Here is a 20,401-nt window from a genome sequence, read left to right as displayed (position 1 = left end):
TGCGGCTCTGCCCAGGCTCGAGGCCCGAGGCCTGAGCAGAGCTGACTGCGCATGCGCGTGTATGCCGGATGCCTACGCACAGCGCCGCACCTCCCATGAGGCGAGCTGAAGCGACCGCTTCAGGCGGCGCTATGCCAGGGCCCCAGGGAGGGCAGCATTTTTGCTTACCTAAGCCAGTCCAGGACTGTCGTTCGCCTTGGGCGGCGAAAGGGGCAGGTTCACCCCTGCCTAGGCAGAGTGAATTCCACCTGGAAGAAGACGCGGGGATGCAGCGTGGAGAAGACTTTGGAAAGGTAAGAGAAGAACCAGCGTTGATTGGCAGAATGTATAGCATTCTGCCAATCAACGCTGGTTCTGCATCGAACCTTAAACTTCGAACAGCTAGTAGTGTTCGATCGAGTACGAGTATTTCGAATACCATAGTATTCGATCGAACACCTAATCGATCAAAAACTACTCGCTCATCTCTAATAGTAAACCATTGCAAAAACATTATGTGCCATTAATGTCACCTCTCCAGTTGCCCTCAGTTTAATGTCCCAAAAGTTCAGGGAGCTGCAGGAGCAATGTGAGTGATGTCATCACATCGCACCCACATATCTCGGGGCAGGAGCACACAGCAGGCACAGTGGTGAGGCAGGAGCTCTCTGTTCCTACTTCACCACTGTATTAAACTCCTCTGTGTCCTCCTGACGCAGATGAGTTGCATCCGGGACATACCTCCTTCCGACTGGGACTGCGGGACAGGTCCTTCCGACTGGGACTGTGGAACAGGTCTCGGAATCCGGGACTGTCCTGCTGAATCCGGGACTATCCCACTGAATCCAGGACATTTGGGAGGTATGCTTTAAGATTTGAGCAAAACAATTGTCATTAATTTAGTCATCCATTCTCATCTGCTGTTAGATTGTCATTAGATAGATACCAGTGGCGGATCCAGGGTTTGCGGGGCCCTGGACAATTGACTTTGGCGGGGCCCTACTTACTGGGGGTCTCGCACTTCTAACCTGTACTTACCAACTGTTGAAGACTAGAAAGAGGGAACAAAACGTGCGGTGCGCGCGCCGCAGCAAATTAGGCCCCGCCCACTTTTATGTTGACCACCCATTCTCATTCAATTTTCATGTGATTCCACACAGTATAATCCTCCTACAGTCACCCGTAAATTATATCTCCCCCCCATTTTCATATACACCCTTCATCTACCCCTAGTTTCATGCCATTCTCCCCCCTCCATCTGCCCCAGTGTCATGCTGTTCTTCCCCCCTTCATCTGCCCCAGTGTCATGCTGTTCTCCCCACCTCCATCTGCCCCAGTGTCATGCCATTCTCCCCCCTCCATCTGCCCCAGTGTCATGCTGTTCTTCCCCCCTTCATCTGCCCCAGTGCCATGCCATTCTCCCCCCTCCATCTGCCCCAGTGTCATGCCATTCTCCCCCCTCCATCTGCCCCAGTGTCATGCCATTCTCCCCCCTCCATCTGCCCCAGTGTCATGCTGTTCTCTCCCCCTCTATCTGCCCCAGTGTCATGCCATTCTCCCCTTCCATCTGCCCCAGTGTCATGCCATTCTCCCCCCTCCATCTGCCCTAGTGTCATTCTGTTCTTCCCCCCTTCATCTGCCCCAGTGTCATGCCATTCTCCCCCTCCATCTGCCTCAGTGTCATGCTGTTCTCCCCCTCCATCTGCCCCAGTGTCATGCCATTCTCCCCCCTCCATCTGCCCCAGTGTCATGCCATTCTCCCCCCTCCATCTGCTCCAGTGTCATGCTGTTCTCTCCCCCTCTATCTGCCCCAGTGTCATGCCATTCTCCCCCTACATCTGCCCCAGTGTCATGCCATTCTCCCCCCTCCATCTGCCCCAGTGCCATGCCATTCTCCCCCCTCCATCTGCCCCAGTGTCATGCCATTCTCCCCCCTCCATCTGCCCCAGTGTCATGCCATTCTCCCCCCTCCATCTGCCCCAGTGTCATGCTGTTCTTCCCCCCTTCATCTGCCCCAGTGCCATGCCATTCTCCCCCTTCAACTGCCCTAGTGTCATGCTGTTCTCCCCCCTTCATCTGCCCCAGTGTCATGCTGTTCTCCCCCCCTCCATCTGCCCCAGTGTCCTGCCATTCTCCCCCCCCCCTCCATCTGCCCCAGTGTCATGCCATTCTCCCCCCTCCATCTGCCCCAGTGTCATGCTGTTCTCTCCCCCTCTTCATCTGCCCCAGTGTCATGCCGTTCTCCCCCTTCATCTGCCCCAGTGTCATGCCGTTCTCCCCCTCCATCTGCCCCAGTGTCATGCCGTTCTCCCCCTCCATTTGCCCCAGTGTCATGCCATTCTCCCCCCTCCATCTGCCCCAGTGTCATGCCATTCTCCCCCCTCCATCTGCCCCAGTGTCATGCTGTTCTTCCCCCCTTCATCTGCCCCAGTGCCATGCCATTCTCCTCCCTCCATCTGCCCTAGTGTCATTCTGTTCTTCCCCCCTTCATCTTCCCCAGTGTCATGCCATTCTCCCCCCTCCATCTGCCCCAGTGTCATGCCATTCTCCCCCCTCCATCTGCCCCAGTGTCATGCCGTTCTTCCCCCCCCCCTTCATCTGCCCCAGTGCCATGCCATTCTCCCCCTTCAACTGTCCTAGTGTCATGCTGTTCTGCCCCCCTTCATCTGCCCCAGTGTCATGCCATTCTCCCCCCTCCATCTGCCCCAGTGTCATGCTGTTCTCCCCCTCCATCTGCCCCAGTATCATGCCGTTCTCCCCCTCCATCTGCCCCAGTGTCATGCCGTTCTCCCCCCTTCATCTGCCCCAGTGTCATGCCGTTCTCCCCCCTTCATCTGCCCCAGTGTCATGCCGTTCTCCCCCTCCATCTGCCCCAGTGTCATGCCGTTCTCCCTCCTCCATCTGTCTCAGTGTCATGCTGTTCTCCCCCTCCATCTGCCCCAGTGCCATGCCGTTCTCCCTCCTCCATCTGCCCCAGTGTCATGCTGTTCTCACTCACACACACTCACACACACACTCACCATTCCTCGTTCCCTCGCAGCTCTCTCCCTCATACACATATTGTAGCCGCGATGTGATGACGTCATCACATCGCAGCTACAAATGCCGGAGCTCAGCGTTAAAGCAGGAGCTGAGCTGTGACAGCTCCGGCTTTAAACGCCTATGCATTCAGCTCATCGGCGTCCTACCACCGATGAGATGAAATACATAGGCGTTTAAAGCAGGAGCTGTGAGCTCAGTTGGAGTCGGGACATGCCGACCGGGACCATTGTTAGGTCCCGGCCGCGCCGGGCGAGCTGGGTGGTTGCCCAGCTCGCCCGGCCCTGGATCCGTCCCTGATAGATACAGTTTGTATATTTAGGTCTCACTGGCAGATACAGCATGTTGCTGGGCAACTGCTTTATTATTTCTCTGTGGTAGGTAGTAATGGTATGCTATAAAGGACAAGACCCAGTTTCAGGGCAAGCTTTTCAGCAATAACTCTGTGTAGATGATGTGAAGAATAGCTTTACTTCAAGGTAAATCACACTATAACCAGGAATCTGTTTAGAAATCTTTTGTATTTAGTCCATCACCTATTTTTTTCAAAATTGCTGCGAAGAGTCAAACAATGAAGTGGAAACAAGTGCAACTATCTCTAAGCAACTAGTATTTAGAGGTTGGGGTCACTAGCCTTGTCCCTCAATATGGGTCAGTCTCCAAAAAACAACCTTAGACTCAACCACGTAATCATAATGTATACCGTTTGATGATTTATGTTATACAGTATATGATTTAACTATCTGTAATCTGTTGAATGCTGTGGTTGCTATTGACTGCATTTTAGGGCTTAAGTACCCACATCCAAGTTATTTCTGATCACAGGTGCAGCAGCAGTGTGTAAGCTGTATGTAACCTCTGACACCCGCTGCTCAAGAGCTGAGCCGAAACATGCCCGTTAAGTAATAGCAGATCAGGGTGCACTAATCTGCCACTTGCCATGGCATACTATTACGCCATGTCATGAAGGTTGCCTACACACCTTAGATAACTGTTGGCCTTGCTTATTTAGCTAACAGCTTTTGATGTGCCCATTTGATATGCTATAGGTTCATATGTGCGGCCACCCAGTTGCTGTGTTATAATTTGTAGCTTTTCAATTATTTTGCCATCGTGTCGTGATTTTGTAGTGAAATAATTTCATTAGTTCTTAACCAAATTGGAATTAAAGATGTATATATCTGTATTTCTCTTGACTCCCCATAAATGCTCAATTCAGGGTGACACCCATAATGTGTGTATAATAAATTCGAAATATATTACCGTATATACTCGAGTATAAGCCGACCCGAATATAAGCTGAGGCCCCTAATTTTACCACAAAAAACTGGGAAAACTTATTGACTCGAGTATGAAATGCAGCAGCTACTGGAAAATTTCAAAAATTAAAATGGTCGGAGTTTTTGGGTGCAGTAGATGCTGGGTGCTGGGGAAGGGGAGGGGGTGTTTTGGTTGTCTGTCTGCCCCTTCCCTGAGCTTGAGGACTGGGATTTTTTTCCCCCACTTGGAATTCAGGCTGGCTGAATATGGCGTATCTGCAGTGCTCCTGTTAACCCCCAGGAGCACTGCAGATCCCCTATATTCAGTAGACAGGGCACTTTCAGACACAGGGATACCTAATGTGTATAATGTGTTTCACAGTCATTTTCTACTTTTGCACGTATTCTAGGGAAAGGAGTGATTTAGAACTTTTTTTTTTTTTTTTTTTTTTTTTCAAGCTTCTTTTTTTCCCCCCACTATTTTATGGGAGATTCTATACATTGATATTGCAGATGGTCATAGACCCCCCCCCCCTCCTAAAAAAAAATAAATATAAATATATATATATATATATATATATATATATATATATATATATATTTATTTTATTTATTTATTTAATTTTTTTTTTGCTGACTCGAGTATAAGCCAAGGGGGGCTTTTTCAACACAAAAACTTTGCTGAAAAATTCGGCTAGAAGAGATAAATAAAAATTTATTTTATTGAACCACAATGGAAGAAGGTCTTGTGATAAGTGGGGTCCCTTGGTCCAACACCCACCCAGGGCTGCACCTTCCATAATGCAATCTGAGTCGACAGCCTTAGGAAGCAGCTCCTGGCATAAACTGAGGGGGAGGGGCTTTTAGTTTTTTAACTGGCCACTACCCATTGGTTCACTCCAATAGATAGCAACCAATATTTTACTCACCAATCCCAAGACCAAGCTCCTGTCCTGTTCATCCTTTGCTTCTTCCTCCAGAGGACGCTGCAGCGTTCTTCAGTGTCCATGCTCTGGAGGTAGAAGCAGAGTCCAGACGTGACCGGAGTGGGGATCGGTGAATAAACACTGGTAAGTACCTGTTGAAATAATCCAATAGGTAGTAGCCAAATTTGTAGTAGCCAATTTTCAGGCCACTTCTAGATTGGCCCTCAATGGTCACGTGGTACTTTACAACAGGCCTCCTTATTGACCTCCACTGCGTGTGATGACTTTGGGTACCACAAGACGCCACTAAGATGCAAAGGAGAGGTGAAGCAAGTTAAGTATAAGTATCTGTTATTTTTCCTCCCCCCCTCCCCCACTGATTCCCTGGCCTCCCATTATTATACTCTAGGGTCTGAGGAGACCCCAGACTAATAATGCTTAATTGGTAATGAACCTCAAGCTTTTCAGATTTGGTCCAAGCCCAAAACCTTTTAAAATTTGGGTTAAATCTAAGGCTGACATATCCCCTTCTGCCCTTCAGGGGGCCCTGGGTGTCTCATTTCATGTCACTGGGGCCACCTGGAGGGAAGAAGAAGAAGCAGAAGTGGCAATGAGCAGGAGTGGTAAGTAAGGCCGTGGCCTGTGGTGGACCCCAACAAATACTGGTCTTTTTAGACCCCAGAGTATAATAATTGGAGGCCCAAGGGAGGTAAACGAACATAAAAATCAGTGGTACTCACTAGAGATGAGCGAACAGTGTTCTATCGAACACATGTTCGATCGGATATCAGGGTGTTCGCCATGTTCGAATCGAATCTAACACCACGTGGTAAAGTGCGCCAAAATTCGATTCCCCTCCCACCTTCCCTGGCGCCTTTTTTGCACCAATAACAGCGCAGGGGAGGTGGGACAGGAACTACGACACTGGGGGCATTGAAAAAAATTGGAAAAAGTCATTGGCTGCCGAAATCAGGTGACCTCCATTTTAGACGAATAGTGGATTTCAAATCCGGGTCATATGAGAATGTGAACTTTGTGACTATGAGACAGGGATAGCTGTACAGGCAGGGATAGCTAGGGATAACCTTTATTTAGGGGGGAATGTTATTAAAAATAACTTTTTGGGGCTCTATCGGGTGTGTAATTGTGATTTTTGTGAGATAAACTTTTTCCCATAGGGATGCATTGGCCAGCGCTGATTGGCCGAATTCCGTACTCTGGCCAATCAGTGCTGGCCAATGCATTCTATTAGCTTGATGAAGCAGAGTGTGCACAAGGGTTCAAGCGCACCCTCGGCTCTGATGTAGCAGAGCCGAGGCTGCACAAGGGTTCAAGCGCACCCTCGGCTCTGATGTAGGAGAGCCGAGGGTGCACTTGAACCCTTGTGCACCCTCAGCTCTGCTACATCAGAGCCGAGGGTGCGCTTGAACCCTTGTGCACACTCTGCTTCATCAAGCTAATAGAATGCATTGGCCAGCGCTGATTGGCCAATGTATTCTATTAGCCTGATGAAGTAGAGCTGAATGTGTGTGCTAAGCACACACATTCAGCTCTACTTCATCGGGCTAATAGAATGCATTGGCCAGCGCTGATTGGCCAGAGTACGGAACTCGACCAATCAGCGCTGGCTCTGCTGGAGGAGGCGGAGTCTAAGATCGCTCCACACCAGTCTCCATTCAGGTCCGACCTTAGACTCCGCCTCCTCTGGCAGAGCCAGCGCTGATTGGCCGAAGGCTGGCCAATGCATTCCTATGCGAATGCAGAGACTTAGCAGTGCTGAGTCAGTTTTGCTCAACTACACATCTGATGCACACTCGGCACTGCTACATCAGATGTAGCAATCTGATGTAGCAGAGCCGAGGGTGCACTAGAACCCCTGTGCAAACTCAGTTCACGCTAATAGAATGCATTGGCCAGCGCTGATTGGCCAATGCATTCTATTAGCCCGATGAAGTAGAGCTGAATGTGTGTGCTAAGCACACACATTCAGCACTGCTTCATCACGCCAATACAATGCATTAGCCAGTGCTGATTGGCCAGAGTACGGAATTCGGCCAATCAGCGCTGGCTCTGCTGGAGGAGGCGGAGTCTAAGGTCGGACCTGAATGGAGACTGGTGTGGAGCGATCTTAGACTCCGCCTCCTCCAGCAGAGCCAGCGCTGATTGGTCGAGTTCCGTACTCTGGCCAATCAGCGCTGGCCAATGCATTCTATTAGCCCGATGAAGTAGAGCTGAATGTGTGTGCTTAGCACACACATTCAGCTCTACTTCATCAGGCTAATAGAATACATTGGCCAATCAGCGCTGGCCAATGCATTCTATTAGCTTGATGAAGCAGAGTGTGCACAAGGGTTCAAGCGCACCCTCGGCTCTGATGTAGCAGAGCCGAGGCTGCACAAGGGTTCAAGTGCACCCTCGGCTCTCCTACATCAGAGCCGAGGGTGCGCTTGAACCCTTGTGCAGCCTCGGCTCTGCTACATCAGAGCCGAGGGTGCGCTTGAACCCTTGTGCACACTCTGCTTCATCAAGCTAATAGAATGCATTGGCCAGCACTGATTGGCCAGAGTACGGAATTCGGCCAATCAGCGCTGGCCAATGCATTCTATTAGCCCGATGAAGTAGAGCTGAATGTGTGTGCTAAGCACACACATTCAGCACTGCTTCATCACGCCAATACAATGCATTAGCCAGTGCTGATTGGCCAGAGTACGGAATTCGGCCAATCAGCGCTGGCTCTGCTGGAGGAGGCGGAGTCTAAGATCGCTCCACACCAGTCTCCATTCAGGTCCGACCTTAGACTCCGCCTCCTCCAGCAGAGCCAGCGCTGATTGGCCGAATTCCGTACTCTGGCCAATCAGCACTGGCTAATGCATTGTATTGGCTTGATGAAGCAGTGCTGAATGTGTGTGCTTAGCACACACATTCAGCTCTACTTCATCGGGCTAATAGAATGCATTGGCCAATCAGCGCTGGCCAATGCATTCTATTAGCGTGAACTGAGTTTGCACAGGGGTTCTAGTGCACCCTCGGCTCTGCTACATCAGATTGCTACATCTGATGTAGCAGTGCCGAGTGTGCATCAGATGTGTAGTTGAGCAAAACTGACTCAGCACTGCTAAGTCTGCATTCGCATAGGAATGCATTGGCCAGCCTTCGGCCAATCAGCGCTGGCTCTGCCGGAGGAGGCGGAGTCTAAGGTCGGACCTGAATGGAGACTGGTGTGGAGCGATCTTAGACTCCGCCTCCTCCAGCAGAGCCAGCGCTGATTGGCCGAATTCCGTACTCTGGCCAATCAGCACTGGCTAATGCATTGTATTGGCTTGATGAAGCAGTGCTGAATGTGTGTGCTTAGCACACACATTCAGCTCTACTTCATCGGGCTAATAGAATGCATTGGCCAATCAGCGCTGGCCAATGCATTCTATTAGCGTGAACTGAGTTTGCACAGGGGTTCTAGTGCACCCTCGGCTCTGCTACATCAGATTGCTACATCTGATGTAGCAGTGCCGAGTGTGCATCAGATGTGTAGTTGAGCAAAACTGACTCAGCACTGCTAAGTCTGCATTCGCATAGGAATGCATTGGCCAGCCTTCGGCCAATCAGCGCTGGCTCTGCCGGAGGAGGCGGAGTCTAAGGTCGGACCTGAATGGAGACTGGTGTGGAGCGATCTTAGACTCCGCCTCCTCCAGCAGAGCCAGCGCTGATTGGCCGAATTCCGTACTCTGGCCAATCAGCACTGGCTAATGCATTGTATTGGCTTGATGAAGCAGTGCTGAATGTGTGTGCTTAGCACACACATTCAGCTCTACTTCATCGGGCTAATAGAATGCATTGGCCAATCAGCGCTGGCCAATGCATTCTATTAGCGTGAACTGAGTTTGCACAGGGGTTCTAGTGCACCCTCGGCTCTGCTACATCAGATTGCTACATCTGATGTAGCAGTGCCGAGTGTGCATCAGATGTGTAGTTGAGCAAAACTGACTCAGCACTGCTAAGTCTGCATTCGCATAGGAATGCATTGGCCAGCCTTCGGCCAATCAGCGCTGGCTCTGCCGGAGGAGGCGGAGTCTAAGGTCGGACCTGAATGGAGACTGGTGTGGAGCGATCTTAGACTCCGCCTCCTCCAGCAGAGCCAGCGCTGATTGGCCGAATTCCGTACTCTGGCCAATCAGCACTGGCTAATGCATTGTATTGGCTTGATGAAGCAGTGCTGAATGTGTGTGCTTAGCACACACATTCAGCTCTACTTCATCGGGCTAATAGAATGCATTGGCCAGCGCTGATTGGCCGAATTCCGTACTCTGGCCAATCAGCACTGGCTAATGCATTGTATTGGCTTGATGAAGCAGTGCTGAATGTGTGTGCTTAGCACACACATTCAGCTCTACTTCATCGGGCTAATAGAATGCATTGGCCAATCAGCGCTGGCCAATGCATTCTATTAGCGTGAACTGAGTTTGCACAGGGGTTCTAGTGCACCCTCGGCTCTGCTACATCAGATTGCTACATCTGATGTAGCAGTGCCGAGTGTGCATCAGATGTGTAGTTGAGCAAAACTGACTCAGCACTGCTAAGTCTGCATTCGCATAGGAATGCATTGGCCAGCCTTCGGCCAATCAGCGCTGGCTCTGCCGGAGGAGGCGGAGTCTAAGGTCGGACCTGAATGGAGACTGGTGTGGAGCTATCTTAGACTCCGCCTCCTCCAGCAGAGCCAGCGCTGATTGGTCGAGTTCCGTACTCTGGCCAATCAGCACTGGCCAATGCATTTCTATGGGGAAAAGTTAGCTTGCGAAAATCGCAAACTGACAGGGATTTCCATGAAATAAAGTGACTTTTATGCCCCCAGACATGCTTCCCCTGCTGTCCCAGTGTCATTCCAGGGTGTTGGTATCATTTCCTGGGGTGTCATAGTGGACTTGGTGACCCTCCAGACACGAATTTGGGTTTCCCCCTTAACGAGTTTATGTTCCCCATAGACTATAATGGGGTTCGAAACCCATTCGAACACTCGAACAGTGAGCGGCTGTTCGAATCGAATTTCGAACCTCGAACATTTTAGTGTTCGCTCATCTCTAGTACTCACCTCTCCTGTATCTCGCAATGCATAATGACGCCGGTGTAACCCACATTTGTGATTTCATTGAAGAGGACCGAAAACAGCAGGGAATCGTGGAGGAAAATTGAGTACCAATGGTTTTAATGCTTGTCACTTCCCCTGGGCTTCCGATCATTATACTCTGGGGTCTTTAAGGACCCCAGAGTATAATAATAATTTGTTGGTGGTGTACCCCAAAAATTTCAGGTTCTGCTAAAACCCATATTTTTACAATATTGCCAACTTACACCATTGGGGCCACGATGGGACACTATATTGTGTGATGGGGCCATTATGGGACATAATACTTTGTGGAGGGGCCACTATGGGACATTATACTGTGTGAATAGGCCACAGTGGAACATTATACTGTGTGCAGGGGCCGCTATTAGACATTATACTGTATGAAAGGGACACTATGGAACATTATATTGTGTGAAGGGGCCGCTATTGGACATTATACTGTATGAAAGGGACACTATGGAATATTATACGTCCGCAGCTTGAGGCACGCTCCTGTTTAGGCTCATTCATTTGGGCTTAATCAGGAGCGGGATGCCGCACTGCATCAGCATTCCGTCGTGGCTAGCTGCGCGGAAGTTTGCACGGCAGAAACCATTTATTGCTTTAGATTAGAGGTAAGCAATTCTGGTTTATCTCTGCATGTATAAAATTAAAGGGCGTGTGATAGTTTAAAAGGAAAATTGAGATTTTATTGCCTCTTTGGGGCTTCTGTGTTTGGATACTGACTTGTATACCCCCAAAATAATATTAATGATAGTGAAGGGTTGGCATAGATGAAATATTACTGTAAGTACACAAAACTATAACTTATTAAAATATCTTAAAAATTATGCATACACATTAAAACCAGCATGAACTATTGCCCTGTGGGGGTATGGATTCCTACTTATTCACTATTTTGTCTGGAGTTTGGGATTTAGTGTCTAGCTAAATGAACTGTATAACTACATTATGACCACACAACAGCCTACAGTCAGGCTCTAGCTTATCAAAATCCGGGACGTCTTCACTTTCAAGCAGTATGTGAATCTCCTTCCTTATAATTATCATAAAGTTCTATGTGTAACAATTTAGTAAGAGTAGAACACAAGGAGGAGGAAGATGCTGCTGCAGAGAGAACAATCTGCTCTTCCATCATATCAGGAGGAGCCTGCTCACTAAACACGCATAGAGTCAAGAAATGCAAATTTACAGAAATGAACACATGGAAGTAAAAACAAAAGTATGCAGGTAAAACACAACATATGCATTAGACCTATAGCTTACCTATTTGTGGTCTTTTATTGATTTTTGTATTAATTCTTTTGGGACTTGTACATGCAATAATAAAGGAGTTAAATAATCTTGCAGACAGAGCGCCTACATTAGTCTTATTTTCTGTCTGTGAAACCAGAAACCTTGAACATACAGAAGGGCCTCTGAGTGAGAATATTCTTCTTTTTTTAGCATGTCAACAAGCAGTGTGATACTCTGGCACTGTCCTAATTCAGCTGATCCTGTTGCAAAGGCTGCTGGGATTTCATTCAGTTACTTATTTCTTGTTTACCATGACACTATTGTGTCCCTGGCTTGTTTTCTAGCTCTCATTTTACCAATTTCAGCACTTTTAAAACAAAAGACTGTGATGCAGAGCTACAGTATTGACTGGATCTCTAGAACAATAGCTATAGTGTTCAAAATAAAACATTGTTACGTGGTTTATAGTTGCAATATTTTGTATTTCTTCTATTACTGAGCACTGGTGCATCATCACTAACTACGCCCATCCTGCGTTCACCTCTTCTCCATGGGCAGTGGGAAGATCAACTCACACAATTCACAATGCCCAGGGGGACAAGCTGAATTCAGGATGGACGTGTTTAGTGATGTTCAGTGGCTGGTGTCAGTGATAGACTCCCTTTAAATGTCTTGCCCACATGTACATGCTATCTTTAAGACCAGAAGTTCCTATTTAATTTTAATGTTATGTCATCATAGGAGTTGCTACTTCCTTTACCTGACACACAGCCCCTGATTCCCTCCTTCTTTTCGTTCAGCTGTTCAGTTTAACAGCTTTTTTTTGTTCTTGAATACATAGCGCAGGTAATAATAACAGATTTTGTAATATACTTTATTAAAGGAAAGTACTTCTAGGGTGAAGGGAGCAAGAAAAGAGATCCTCCAAGCAGAGACGTCTACACTAGAGATGAGCGAACAGCGTTCGACCGAGTACATGTTCGATCAGATATCTGGCTGTTCGAGATGTTCGATTCGAGTCGAACACCAGGTGGCAAACTCACTAAAAATTCGATTCCCCTCCCACCTTCCCTGGCTTTTTTTGCACCAATAACTGCGCAGGGGAGGTGAGACAGGAACTACGACAACGGAGGCATCAGAAAAAAAATCGGAAAAAGTAATTGGCTGGCTAATTCAGGTGACCTCCAATTTATACGAATAGTGGATTTACTATCCGGTTCATATGAGACTGTGAACTATGTGACTGTGAGACGGGATAGATGTACAGGAAGGGTTAGCTAGGGATTACCTTTATTTAGGTGGGAATGTCACTCACCCAGCTCTTTGGGGCTCTATCTGGTCGGGATCCCTGTCAGCTTGCGATAAGCGCGAGCTGACTTTTTCCCATAGGAAACGGCAATTGACCAACTTTGATTGGCCGAATGCCATACAGAGTACAGCATTCGGCCAATCAACCCTGGTTCTGCCAGAGGCTCGTCTGTGAGGAGGCGGAGTCTAAAATCGGACCAGTATGGAGACTGCTGTGGACCGATCTTAGACTCCGCCTCCTCTGGCAGAACCAGCGTTGATTGGCCGAATGCTGTACTCTGTACGGCATTCGTCCAATTAACGCTGGTCAATGCATTCCTATGGGAAAAAGTCAGCTTGCGCATATTGCAAGCTGACAGGGATCTCGACGTAATACAGTGACTTGGGCATTTTAGATGCCCCCAGGCATGCTTCCCCTGCTGTCCCAGTTGCATTCCAGAGGTGTTGGCATCATTTCCTGGGGTGTCATAGTGGACTTGGTGACCCTCCTGAGTCGAACAGTGGTTTCCCCCTAAATGAGTATTTATTCCCCATAGACTATAATGGGGTTCGATGTTCGATCAAACAGTCGAGTATTGAGCGGCTACTCGAATCGAACTTCGAACATTTCACTGTTCTCTCATCTCTAATCTACACTATAGACAGTGGGGTTATCACAAGTTACTATCCATGCAGCCTTCTCAGGAATTAATAGTTTTTAATGCTGTATTTCTGTCTCTCTCTTTCTTTTTTTTTTTTACTGCGACCCTCTTCATAGACTTCATTGTAAACATACCTGCTTGTATACAAGTATGGGGCAAAACCACTCAGATAAGTTGTAAACGATTTGAGGAACGCCCCCCTTCCCTCCCGATAGTACTCAACCATAGACGAGTACTGGGGGGCTTCCTCACTGCTCAGCATCATGGCTGGGTGGTAAGCAAAGCCCCCTCTTCACAATACAGCGCAATAGACGCTATTGTGAAGAAGCGCGTTCCTGACAGACTGTCAGAAACTCCCTTCTGATACTGAAGAGCTTCGGTAATGGCACCGATAGCTCCTCTCCGGGGACACAGAACGGGAAAGCCAATGTCAGCTTTCTAGCAGTGTATTCCAATGCATGTGCCCTGAGGACATGAAAGGTCCTCTTTAAGTGAGACCACCGGTGTACCAGTCACAGCCATTCATAGAGATAAGCCTTGTCTATATGTAAGCAGTGAGAGGGATGTGGACCTCACAGGTGTACTACTGAACGCTCATGGTGCTTTTCATTGGGGGTCCCAGACATAGAACTGCACATTGTGAACCATTTTACTGATATTCATACTGGTTATATGGAGTCATATTACTTAAATGAGTGTTGTATGTTTTTTTATTTTTTCCAGCTGATAATGGCTTCTCTGCCATCTTAGCAACTTGACAAGTGACCACCAGAAATGAATACCTAAAGCTGATGACATGGTTTGGAAACCCAATGCAAAAGATTCATCTTTATTATCACTACATTCATGGCCTCAAACATCAAAGGTATTCACTTAATGTATATATTGATGGCATGGAATGTTTCTAGTTTAATGTTTAGTGCATTTCAACTATTCTTTTTGCCTAAATAATAAATTGTGAATATAGAAAACAACATATTTTTTTATAGTCAAACGTGTATTTTATATTATGTGCTAAGTATAATTATCGTTATGCTATATGATAGGATCACACCTCCCTGTATGATAACTAGGTAAGGTATTGTGGAACTTGTTTGAGATAGTATGTGAGAACATAGAATACTGTCTTAACATAATAACTAACAAAACGTTTATTCCAAGTATACTTTGTCTCTCAAGCAGTTTAGTGTATCAGTTCACTAAAGTCATTCTTCATGCTTCAGTGTAGGACAGAAATGTTTGTGTTGTTTTTAGAAACCTCACAATTGTTGAATCCCAGATTTATTAAGTCTATGTGATAACATTGAATGTTTGACAAACACCAAGGAAGGAGGGTGCAACTAACTCTGTAAGGGAATTACTTGAGAATAGTAGAACCTGTGACCCTTTAACCTACTGTAGCTACTTCTTCAGAATTTATCAAGGGATATTGGTTCATCCATATTTGAACTATACAGTGGGGAAAAAAGTATTTAGTCAGCCACCAATTGTACAAGTTCTCCAACTGTAAATTGACATCATAGGTAAGACCTCAACTATGAGAGACAAAATGAGAAAACAAATCCAGAAAATCACATTGTCTGATTTGGAAAGAATTTATTTGCCAATTATGGTGGAAAATAAGTATTTGGTCAATAACAAAAGTTCATCGTAATACTTTGTTATATATCCTTTGTTGGCAATGACAGAAGTCAAACGTTTTCTGTAAGTCTTCACAAGGTTGGCACACACTGTTGCTGGTATGTTGGCCCATTCCTCCATGCAGATCTCCTCTAGATCAGTGATGTTTTGGGGCTTTCGCTGGGCAACTCAGGATTCTTTCTCCTCCAAACACAAGTTGTGATTCTAACACACAGTTCTACTTTGGTTTCATCTGACCATATGACATTCTCCCAATGCTCTTCTGGATCATCCACTTGCTTTCTAGCAAACTTCAGAGGCCCGGACATGTACTGGCTTAAGCAAGGAGACACATCTGGCACTGCAGGATCTGAGTCCCTGATGGCGTAGTGTGTTACTGATGGTAGACTTTGTTATGTTGGTCCCAGCTCTCTGCAGCACATTCACTAGGTCCCACCATGTGTTCTGGGATTTTTGCTCATCGTTCTTGCAGATTCAGTCTTCCCAGCTTGGTGCAGAGTTACAATTTTGTTTCTGGTGTCCTTCGACAGCAATTTGGTCTTCACCATAGCGAAGTTTAGAGTGTGACTGTTTGAGGTTGTGGACAGGCGTCTTTTATACTGATAACAACAACAAACAGTTGCCATTACTACAGGTAATGAGTGGAGGATAGAGAAGTTACAGGTTTGTGAGAGCCAGAAATCTTGCTTGTTTGTAGGTGGCCATATACTTATTTTCCACCATAATTTGCAAATAACTTCTTTCCAAATCAGACAATGTGATTTTCTGGATTTGTTTCCTCACTTAGTCTCTCATAGTTGAGGTCTACCTATGATATCAATTACAGGCCTCTCTCATCTTTTTAAGTTGGAGAACTTGCACAATTGGTGGCTGACTAAATCTTTTTTTCCCCACTGTACATATTACATTTAGAGATGAGCGAACACTGTTCGGAACAGCCGTTCCGAACAGCACGCTCACAGCACACTCCCATAGAAATGAATGGAAGCGGGGGGTTAAGCGGCCGGCCGCCGGCAAAGTTTGCGTGCCAGGTGCTTCCATTCATTTCTATGGGAGCGTGCTGTTCGGATCGGCTGATCCGAACAGTGTTCGCTCATCTCTAATTACATTAACTTGGCAGGGCATCAGACTCTATGAATCACACCTTACAAGGTCTTGAATAGAAGCTGAGCTGCATTAGCGTTACATGACCAGTACTCAGTTTATGGGGTCATCTGCTCCCAGCTCTGCACACTGGATAGATCTTAGGTGATTGGAGGGGTTACATTCCTACTGCTGTTGGACATAATGGATGGAACACCTTTGTCTTCAGAAGTTCCCTTTCTATCAGAAAAAATACCATACAGACAGCTGAGGGAAGGGACCTTCTGTTTATTCTTTTAACATGGCAGCCAGTCTGGATTCCATAACTGGTGTGTGAGCCCCTGCACAATCCTTATAATGGTTAAAATGAAAAATGCAAATTTTTTTTTTTTCAATATATACATACTACCACATGCAAAGTTGATGAAATGCAAAAAGGAATACCCCAGTGAGTGCTTCTATATAACATGGAATTGGCTGTAAATCTATAAATCATTGTATACATCTTAGTTATCAACCATAAACTCCAGTTAGATTGTCTGCTGCTTGATCTTATGAAAGCTGTCACTAGGTGATCACAATGCTTTCAGCTGAGAAGAAGAAACTCCTACACAGTGATTGTACTAAAAATATCCAGCAGGTACTTACAATGATTGTTCCTCTGTGTTTTCTATGTGCAAAGAATCTAATTTATAAAAGGATCAGGAAAACAGTCTAATTTACCATGTAGAAGTAGGTATTTATTAGCACATATATCAATGGAGTTATCTGGCCAAGCAAATTAAACCAATCTGTATGTACATTGTATATGAATTTTATCAATAAACACCAGTATTTAAATCCTTTTCTACAAATTTTATTTACATTTTACATTACATGTGGTTTTACATTAGGGCTCATATTTTAGTGCAAACTTGATGGCATTGATTTATTATTATTACTATTATCATCATCATCATCATCATCATCATCATCACTAGTAGCAGCAGTAGGGTATGTTTTTGTACGTTGAAAAAACCTGCTTCAGGAGTTAGGAAAAAAATGTTAAGCTTTTATTTTTTAACACGATGCGGTTTTTGTTGTATTTTTTTGTCACGGTTTTGGTTTTGGTTTTTTTTTGCTCCAGCTTATTGTATAGACATGGAAACTTCCCTTTAAACAAACAAAAACACTTGCAGTTTTTGATGCGGTTTTTGCAAAAACCGCATCCAAAAACTGTTGTATTTTTTTCGCTTCCCATTGATTTCAAGGCAGAATCTGCCTGAAGATGGGTCATGTCGGAGGAAAAAAACGCCATTGACTCCCATTGAAATGATACCGCCTCAAAATCAGACTGCAAAAAATTCTGTGTGAGCATACCTGTAGTAGTAGCAGATTATATTTTTAAAATATATATTTATTTCATAGACCTTATGGTAGCTAAGAAGCTATATTGCATTTTTGTGTTAGAGATCAGTTGTCTATAGCAATAATACTTGCTGGTACCATAACATACAGGGCCTGCCTTGTTTAGAAAGCTATGGGAGAAGTGAACCTAACCTTGAACTTTGTTTACACAGTTGCATAAGAGCTGAGAGAGTTAGTGGAGTGAGCCAGACTGATTATGCTAAATCCTTCTAGTTATGTAAGTGTTATGCTTATTTCTGCTGTGACAACTCAGAGCTTTAGGCAATCCAAGCTTGTTGTTCTTGGTGGAATGTTACAATCAATTCTACGCTTTCCTTTGAATAGCTATTTTTTTCCCTTGATTTTCTTTTAGTTTTAAATTGTAAAATCTGAATTAAATATTTTTTTTTTTCATTTAAAAATCATTAACATTAAGATTTTTCTTAAACAATGCTGCCATAGGCCTTGAAGTTACAGTTTTCAGTCTCATAGCAGCATGTAATACATCAGTCATTTAATATTGGAAAATAGTCGTATATTGGATATGCTATATGGGCAAGTATTGAGACTCCTAAATGTTACAACTGCAGGAGCTCTTATTGGATCCCATTCTAAATTCATATGTGTTAATATGCAGTTGTTCCCTACTTTGCAGATAAAACAATTTTAACCAGACAAGCATTTGGGAGGGCAGAGGTGGATGTTGGACAAGAGGACCGGGCTTGCAATCTCCATTCTAGTACATCCAAAAGGTGTTTAATGGGGTTGAGACCTTAGTTCTGTGTGGGCCAGTGAAGTTCTCCCACACCACTAGGCCTCAGGGTGCATGCTTAAGTCAGTCAAAGAGCATGTGTTGACTTACCTGGTGTCCAGGAAAAAGAGTTCAAAGGGCATGTGTCTTACATGCTGGCCAGGAACAAAGAGAGCTTTTCCCCCTTCCAGGAGAGACCGTATACTACCCTGGTCTCCTCTCCTGAGTGATGTCATGAGGAGGGGAAGTCCTACTCTCCATCTTGAAACCAAATAACTAAGAACAGTCATAATTCCTCGCCAGATGACCGTAGTGTAAGGCAAGTGTTATGATGGGGTTTGTAGAGAGATCCCCATAGTGTACAAACCAAGGATAATACTCAAATCCCCTTTGTGTAATAAGTTCAGTGTTTAACACCTTTTCCCTGTGCCCAACAATACAAAGTCTAGATTTGGGGAGCTCGTCTCTGCAATGCACGCCCAAGGGATTTATCAGTGCGACTATAGGCAATTCCACTGGGGAATTATAAAAATCATATTTTGTTTGTACTGTGGCCAGCTCCAGGCAGACACTGGTCTGTTTGCATAAGGCTCTTCCAGCCATGGGTCTGCAGCAAACCCCTTCAGAGATAATGAGTGTAACACGGGTATGCTAACGGAACTAGGGATAGGACAACAAAGGGCTTTGAGTACAAAACAAGAAATACCACATTCCTGCACCAAAAGGGTTAATATGAGCACATGATAATACATGACTGAAAAATACATAACTGAGTTCTGATCATCATACTTGGGCTGATACTTTAGCCACAGTTACAGGAGTAATGCAGCCTCCTGATCTGGGTCCTGTAGGATCCAGCATCTCTCAAAGTCTCTGATCCCTGGCAAATTGCCCAGTTAGAGGGGAACTGCATGATAGCAGCTCCTATTGCTGTGTATACAGCAATTGGGAAGGAAAGGGATGGCAGTAAACCATCCCTACCTTCTATAGAGAAACTCCGGCTGTAGTGACAGCCAGCTCCCTGCTTCGTCCATGTTTTGCAAGGACGTACGGGTACTGGTACGTCCCTGCAAAACAAGGAACCACTATCCGGACGTATATACTGTATGGGTGGTCTGGAAGTGGTTAAATAATTAATTGATTTTAAGTGTAACACTTCTTAAGCTTCTATGAATATACTACTATCATTTTGAGCAATTCATAACATGACCAGTATCTAGATGACCACCTACAGATGTTCAGAAAAATATATAAAATTCACCTTTGAAAGACAAAATGGGTCAGATTTGTTCCTCAAAGCAGCCAATCGTAGCACAGCTTTCAGTTTTGGAAATCACGTTAGCAAATGATGTGTTGTAATTGATTGCTATGGGCAACAGAAACTTATATTTTTAGCCAGCTTCATAAATCTGTCTGATTGTTTCTAAAAATATATTACTGTAACTTTAGTTTCCTTATTGGGTATCTAAGCTTTACTTGTCAAATTCCATGTTACTTTTCAGTCCTGTGATGGAACAAAGTCATTTCACTTGCCGTGTCTGGCTCTTTTCATAATAGGCTACTAGCATGGATTAATCAGTTTTCAATTTATAAACAATGGGATGGGATGTACAGTCTGCTGAGGAATATCATTCCTGGTAGTTTCATCTGTATAGTTGTTGCATAGATTAATTCAGATTTTATCCATATTCTAGTAACCGGATGTTTAAGATCCTGCTGACTAAATGTGTGGTATTTTACCATGTGCAAACCAAGTTAAAAAAAAAAAAAAAGGATCACTGTGTAGCAGTATCTAAATAACTACTGTAAAATGAGAAATCACAAAACAAAATTAAGTTAAAGGGGTATTCTCATGACCATGAATATATATATATATATATATATATATATATATATATATACAGTGTATATATATATATATATATATATATATATATATATATATATACATACTGTGTGTGTGTATATATATATATATATATATATATATATATATATATATATATATATATATATATATACACATATATATA

General features: G+C 45.0%; 1 protein-coding gene and 1 long non-coding RNA gene across 3 annotated transcripts in view; one reads left to right on the top strand and one right to left on the bottom strand.

The window, feature by feature from the left end:
* Nucleotides 1-11,731, bottom strand: part of LOC142194820 (speedy protein 1-A-like) — an 80,263-nt gene extending 68,532 nt beyond the window's left edge. The window contains exon 1 of the mRNA XM_075264196.1: nt 11,589-11,731. The gene's annotated coding sequence lies outside the window, so the exon portion shown is untranslated. The remainder of the gene's footprint in view (nt 1-11,588) is intronic.
* Nucleotides 1-20,401, top strand: part of LOC142194831 (uncharacterized) — a 138,670-nt gene that overhangs the window by 49,897 nt on the left and 68,372 nt on the right. For both annotated transcript variants that reach the window (XR_012715050.1, XR_012715049.1), the window contains one exon: nt 14,231-14,372. This is a non-coding gene — a long non-coding RNA (uncharacterized LOC142194831). The remainder of the gene's footprint in view (nt 1-14,230; nt 14,373-20,401) is intronic.

Source organism: Leptodactylus fuscus, chromosome 2 (genome assembly GCF_031893055.1).
Source record: "Leptodactylus fuscus isolate aLepFus1 chromosome 2, aLepFus1.hap2, whole genome shotgun sequence".
NCBI classification, from domain to species: Eukaryota; Metazoa; Chordata; class Amphibia; order Anura; family Leptodactylidae; genus Leptodactylus; species Leptodactylus fuscus.
This window is presented reverse-complemented; position numbering and strand designations above follow the sequence as displayed.